This window comes from Coenobita brevimanus, chromosome 39 (genome assembly GCF_032717465.1).
Source record: "Coenobita brevimanus isolate Jiangsu-jjx chromosome 39, ASM3271746v2, whole genome shotgun sequence".
NCBI classification, from domain to species: Eukaryota; Metazoa; Arthropoda; class Malacostraca; order Decapoda; family Coenobitidae; genus Coenobita; species Coenobita brevimanus.
In genome coordinates this window covers 29775859-29781719 of record NC_136992.1, presented here as the reverse complement: position 1 = coordinate 29781719, position 5861 = coordinate 29775859, and positions in this window count along the sequence as shown.

The following is a 5861-nucleotide window of genomic DNA, read 5'->3' as shown; positions in this document are numbered from 1 at the left end:
TGGCACACCTAATGTCTGACTTGGCTCATATCTCTGACTGGGGTAAAAATAATATGGTTGTCTTTAATGCTTCTAAGACTCAGTTCTTACACCTATCAACCCGACAAAATCTTCCACAGGTATACCCACTAATGTTTAATAATATTCAGATTAATCCTGCATCATCCTTGAACATGCTGGGGGTTTCATTTACTCGGGACTTATCTTGGAAAGATCATATTACATCTCTTGTAAAATCTGCTTCCAAGAGATTGGGTGTGCTAAGCCGACTCCGCTCTTTCTTTACCCCTGCACAATTGTTGACTCTATACAGGGGTTTTATCCGCCCCTGTGTGGAGTACAACTCTCATGTGTGGGGAGGCTCCCCACATACAGCTCTTCTCAATAGGGTGGAGTCAAAGGCTTTTCGTCTCATTAACTCTCCTCCTCTTACTGACTCCCTTCAACCTCTGTCTCTTCGCCGCACTGTTGCATCTTTATCTCTTTTCTATCGCTACTTTAATGGTCACTGCTCCTCTGAACTGTCTGCTTGCATTCCTCCACCTCTACGACGGGCGCGTAGCACCTGTCTGGCAGCAAACTCTCATCCCTTTTCTGTCCAACTCTCTAATGCAAGAGTTAACCGTTACTCCCAGTCTTTCATTCATGCAACAGGTCAGCTCTGGAACTGTCTCCCTCTGTCTGTATTTCCTCCTGCCTATGATCTCCAGTCTTTCAAACGCAGTGTGTCCAGGCATCTCAAAATGATCGGATCTTGAATTTGGCTCTCTATTGCATTTTGTTTTTCTCTTGGAGGGAACTGTTACTGCGGGCTCATGGCCTTTGGTTCCTTCTTCCTCGCATAAAAAAAAAAAAAAAAAAAAATGATAAACCAATTAGGTCAAGATTATGCAGTTTTGAAGAATATTTGCTATGTATTAGTAAAGCTTGGCTTGTAATCCCACTTGGCTTGTAATCCCACTTGGCTGACTACAGAAATCCTGGGAGTCCCAAAGATATATGTTGAAGGATTGTCTGTTGTGGTAGTGTGGTGAGTGTGTTGTGGTGTGGGAGGAGACCTTACACTGTGGTACATATGGTGAGTGTTTTGTGGTAGTGTGGTGTGATAGTGTGTGTGGTGAGTGTGTTGTGGTTTGGGAGGAGGCATTACACTGTGGTAAATGTGAGTGTGTTGTGGTGTGGGATGAAGCATTACACTGTGGGCATAGTGTATTGTCTGTGAGTTGTATATTGTGTTGGCACTGAAGTAGAGAAAGATGATGATTGTGTTGGTCTGGTTGTACTCATTTGACTCTAACTTGGCACAGATTTCCCACTGGTAGAAGCAAAATATTACAGACCTACATTCATTCCATAGCTTTTAATCGTGACAGGCATCATATTTTAATGCTTGTTTACCGTATTCTTACAACTCAGCATTCATAAGAGAGCATGACATTTTTAAACCAAATTAGAGTAAAAGAGAGAGTGAGTATAGGTGTCATTGTGTTTCTCTGGGTATGGGTGTGTCTGTACGGTGGGTGTCTCGTGATGGTTTTTGAAGGCTTCTGTTGTGTGGCTGTAGTGGCCATGTATATCTAGGTAGTAGCTGTGTACCGTCTGAAATAGTAGGGAAAAAAAAAAAAAAAAAGTGGATGATGGCCACAGCCACAGGTGGATTGCACTTAGGATACTGGTATTGCAGATGGTCAGAGCTGGTGACCTGTACTGTGAAATTCCATGTGCTTTTCACAGCACAGTTCTGTTGGAATGGGGGCCATTTTAAGGGGTTAGGAAAAAAATGTGCTTCCTTGTGAAATTTAGTGTTGGGTATAGGATGAGAACAGTTGTTTTTGAATCAGTCTGTGTAGTGTAGGTTTTGAATACATTCATTCCATAGCATTTCTTCATAACCAGCATCACATTTTAGTGCTAATGTACTGTATTCTTACTATTCAGCCTCCATGTGAGAGCACAAGGCATTTTTAGACCAAGTTAGAGTAAAGAGAGGGAGAGAGATAGAGAGATAGTAGGTGTATTCATGTTTCCCTGGGTAGGGTTGTTTCTGAAGGGTGGGTGTCTAGTGATGGTTTTTGAAGGTTCCTGTTTGGCTGGAGGTTTTTGGATGGCTGTAGTGGCCTTTTGTGTATAGGTAGTAGCCATGTACAGTCTGAAATTATAAAAATAAAGTACTGTTGATGTCTATTAAAAAAAAAGAAGAAGGTTGATGGTCACAGCCATCAGCGGACTGTGAATAGTGCAGGTGGTCGGAGCCGGTGACCTGTACTGTGAAATTCCATATATTTTCACAGCACAGTTCATTTTGAATGGGGGCCGTTTTAGGGGGGGGGGGGGAAGTATGATATATCTTTGTGAAATTTAGTGCTGGGTGTAGGATGAGAACATATGTTTTTGAAGCACTAGTGTAGGTTTTGAATGGGTGTAGGTGCTGGGTAGTGACTATACACAGTAGCTAAAACAAGTATCTGTGCAGGAGGGGGTCAGTGTTCCCAAAAGTCAAAATGTAATGAGTGATATCTCAGGAGGGTTGATTACATGATTTCACGCACCTCTCTTTAGTGTTACTGTACAAGGACAGTATTACATTTGATTACTCTCTCTCAGTATAGGAAGATAGTCCTTACCACAGCTAATATTTGGCATACATACTCCATCTGTCTATAGCCAGACACCATCATCTGATAAGGGGTGGTCATTTGTCTTTGAGTTGGTTATTTTACGGGCAGGGGCACTAACCCAGTAATAAGAACTTATTCACATGCAGGGAACATGTATGGTTTGGTTATATGGTTACCACCCAATGTTGTAAACGGTTTCCTGGCTTCCAAGAAACCATTAGGCTTGTCACTTAATGTAAAGCCACCTGAAAAGGAAAGGAACAATAAAAAGTGACAATGTATTTATATAGCCCTGGAGTTAGTGCATACAAGTTGCCTTGACACTGAATGCCATGTAATTATTGAATCATAAGACTAAGTTTGTTATTCAGGAACCTGATTCACAAAACATCCCACTACCAGAGCTCTGCCAGGCTCTGCATGTGGCAGTATCACATTTCACAGTATTAACACTTATTTATAATGTCATATCAGATGCTTATTGGTACAGAGAGAAATTATATACTGTTTAGAAAGAGTGGTTACCATTTACTGGAAGATATATGCCACTACAAAAATGGAAGGTCAGGCATTTACGAGATTATTGCATCGTAAAATGTATTATAGTCATGGCGCACGACTCTGAGGTTTTCCTTATCGTACCTGGCAACCTACCATTCAAAAGTTCGTCCGATTTCGTATTTCATTGTACCTGAATCATATTATTATGCACGCATGTATTATACATGAATATTATTATACACGAAACACATGCATCTCATATTATACACAAAATCAGATGCACTTTTGAATGGTAGGTTGCCAGGGCACAATAATAACAACCTCAGAGTCGTGCACCGCAACTATATCATAAAGCTGTTTACAATATTACAAGCTTGATGCCCCAGAAATTATCACCCTTAATCTTCAGTTTTAAGACAGATTGTCCAAGCATCTCAGAATGATTGGATCTTGAATTTGGCTGTTTTATTTTTTTCTTGGAGGGAACAATCATGCAGGCTTCTGGCCTTCAGTTACTTCTTATAAAAAAAAAAAAAAAAAAAAAAAAAAAAAAAATCCTCCTGTAGTATGCACAGATACTTGTTTTAGCCATTCACCAGTATGAAAAAAATAATCTGCTTTTCAGAACACAGTCTCTTGAGGATGGAGGTCGTTTAGGTAGGGGAAAAAAAATTGTGTGAGGTGTAATGTTAGGTAGAGGAAGAAGAGGGAAGCTTAGTGTTGGGTATAGGAAGAAGAGGGAAGCTTAGTGTTGGGTATAGGAAGAAGAGGGAAGTGTAGTGCTGGGTATAGGAAGAAGAGGGAAGTGTAGTGCTGGGTGGAGGAAGAGGAGGGAAGTGTAGTGCTGGGTATAGGAAGAAGAGGGAAGTGTAGTGCTGGGTATAGGAAGAAGAGGGAAGTGTAGTGTTGGGTAGAGTTGGAAGAGGGAAGTGTAGTGTTGGGTAGAGGAAAATGTAGTGTTCATTAGAGGAGGAAGAGGGATGTTGTTGAGGCAGTGTATGCAGTGTTGAAGGTTTTGAATAGCTGTAGTGGCTAGGTAGGTATGTACAGGATAAATTATTCACAGAAAAAAAATAAAAAATAAAAAAAAATAAAAAAAATAAATAAAATGCAAAAATGGTTGCACGATTTATTTGGATGAAGGTCACTTTTTAATTAATTTGGGGCAGTGGGCAAGTGATAGGTCTAGTACAACTTCTTTGGTGGTTTGAATGTCCATAATGGTTTTATTTTCCTCTGTACAAACCAGTATCTTACAAATAAGTGATGGCCTTGGTTGGAATACAAAGTCAATTTGGTGCACGTTCAAACACAACGGAAATTGACCAATCACTGCCTGAGAGCTTAGCACAGTGTTACCAAATCCACTTGTCCTCAGCTGGCAAAATCAGTGCATCAGAGTGTGTGAAACCGACTATAGTAATCAAGGAGACTCATTCCTGTCTCATTACTATATTTCATTATGTTTCACGGAATTGGTCCACTTCTGTCAGATAAAAATAACTTATTTTGAAGAGGTATATAGTAAGGCTGTGGGGAGGAGGCAGCCTTTTAAGTCTGTGTGGAGGTCTTGTTGGGGTGTGTTGGTTGTCTACATGTTCGTGTTATACTGGACTGAGAGTACCTTGGTTATCTTGTGTGTGTGTGTTTAGCCATGAGGGATTTTTGGCACTGAGAACACTAGCTGGTATTGTATTGGTGTTGATATTGAATGGGAAAGTCATAGAAAAGTTGGTAATTACAAAGCGCATATGTACTGTACAGAAAATGTGTGAGGTAGTCAGACTTCCAGGGGCTTAAATATTTAAGGTCAGTGAGTGAGCATCTGGCCCTTTTGACTCAGCATGGCCTCATTAATATCAGTGCCACCACGAGAAGGTGTCTGCTAAGCACCACATTTTTATAACAATTGGGTGTGGAAGGTGAGAATTGGGGGTAGGGTTGCGAGAGGCAGACTGAAAAAGACCTGGAATGAGGTCATAGTGTGGGATAAGGGGAAGGCTGCCAGAGATCAAGCAGTGAATAGGTGACCAAGGCTATTGCAAGCATGTTGGAGCCTTTTCATATATGACCAATACGAAAATTATGAACCATTTCCTACAGGCCCATCATGCATTCTTAATTTCAAGATTATTTAAGAAGCTCAGTATATATGTGCATAGGATTGAATTATATTAAAACACATCATCTGAGCTGTAAGGGTACATTTTCCACACTATTATAAACTGAATAGGTGTAAATTGTGAGTTTTGTTTGTGTATAATGCCAACAAAGAGTAACTCCTCATTTAATAATTGACATATATTCCCTTAAATTGCCGATAGGTGAACATTGCTTGAAGTTTGGGTTAGGTCCCAGCAAGAGGGACTTTTTCCCGAGCATTTAAGGACCATATGCACGACAGCAGCTAAGTATCTAATCTGTATTTGTGTTAAATTTTAATTAATAATATTTTTAGATGAATTGACCTTTATCTTTCACAGCACACCTTTGAGATTTAAAAAGAAGCATATTATGTGAAAAGTGTTTATATTTTTGACTGACAGATTAAGAAAGAATCAGTGCTTAGTGAAAGTATCTTAAATGGGGAATTACTGATAGGGGTTTGCCAGTAAGTTATTGTTATAGTTTGACAAAAGCAGTTTCTGAAGCTTAAACTACTGATACCCCTTGTTAGCATTATACTACAAATGAAAACTGTTTATTCTGTGTGTGTTTTAATATTCCATATATAGTAGTTAA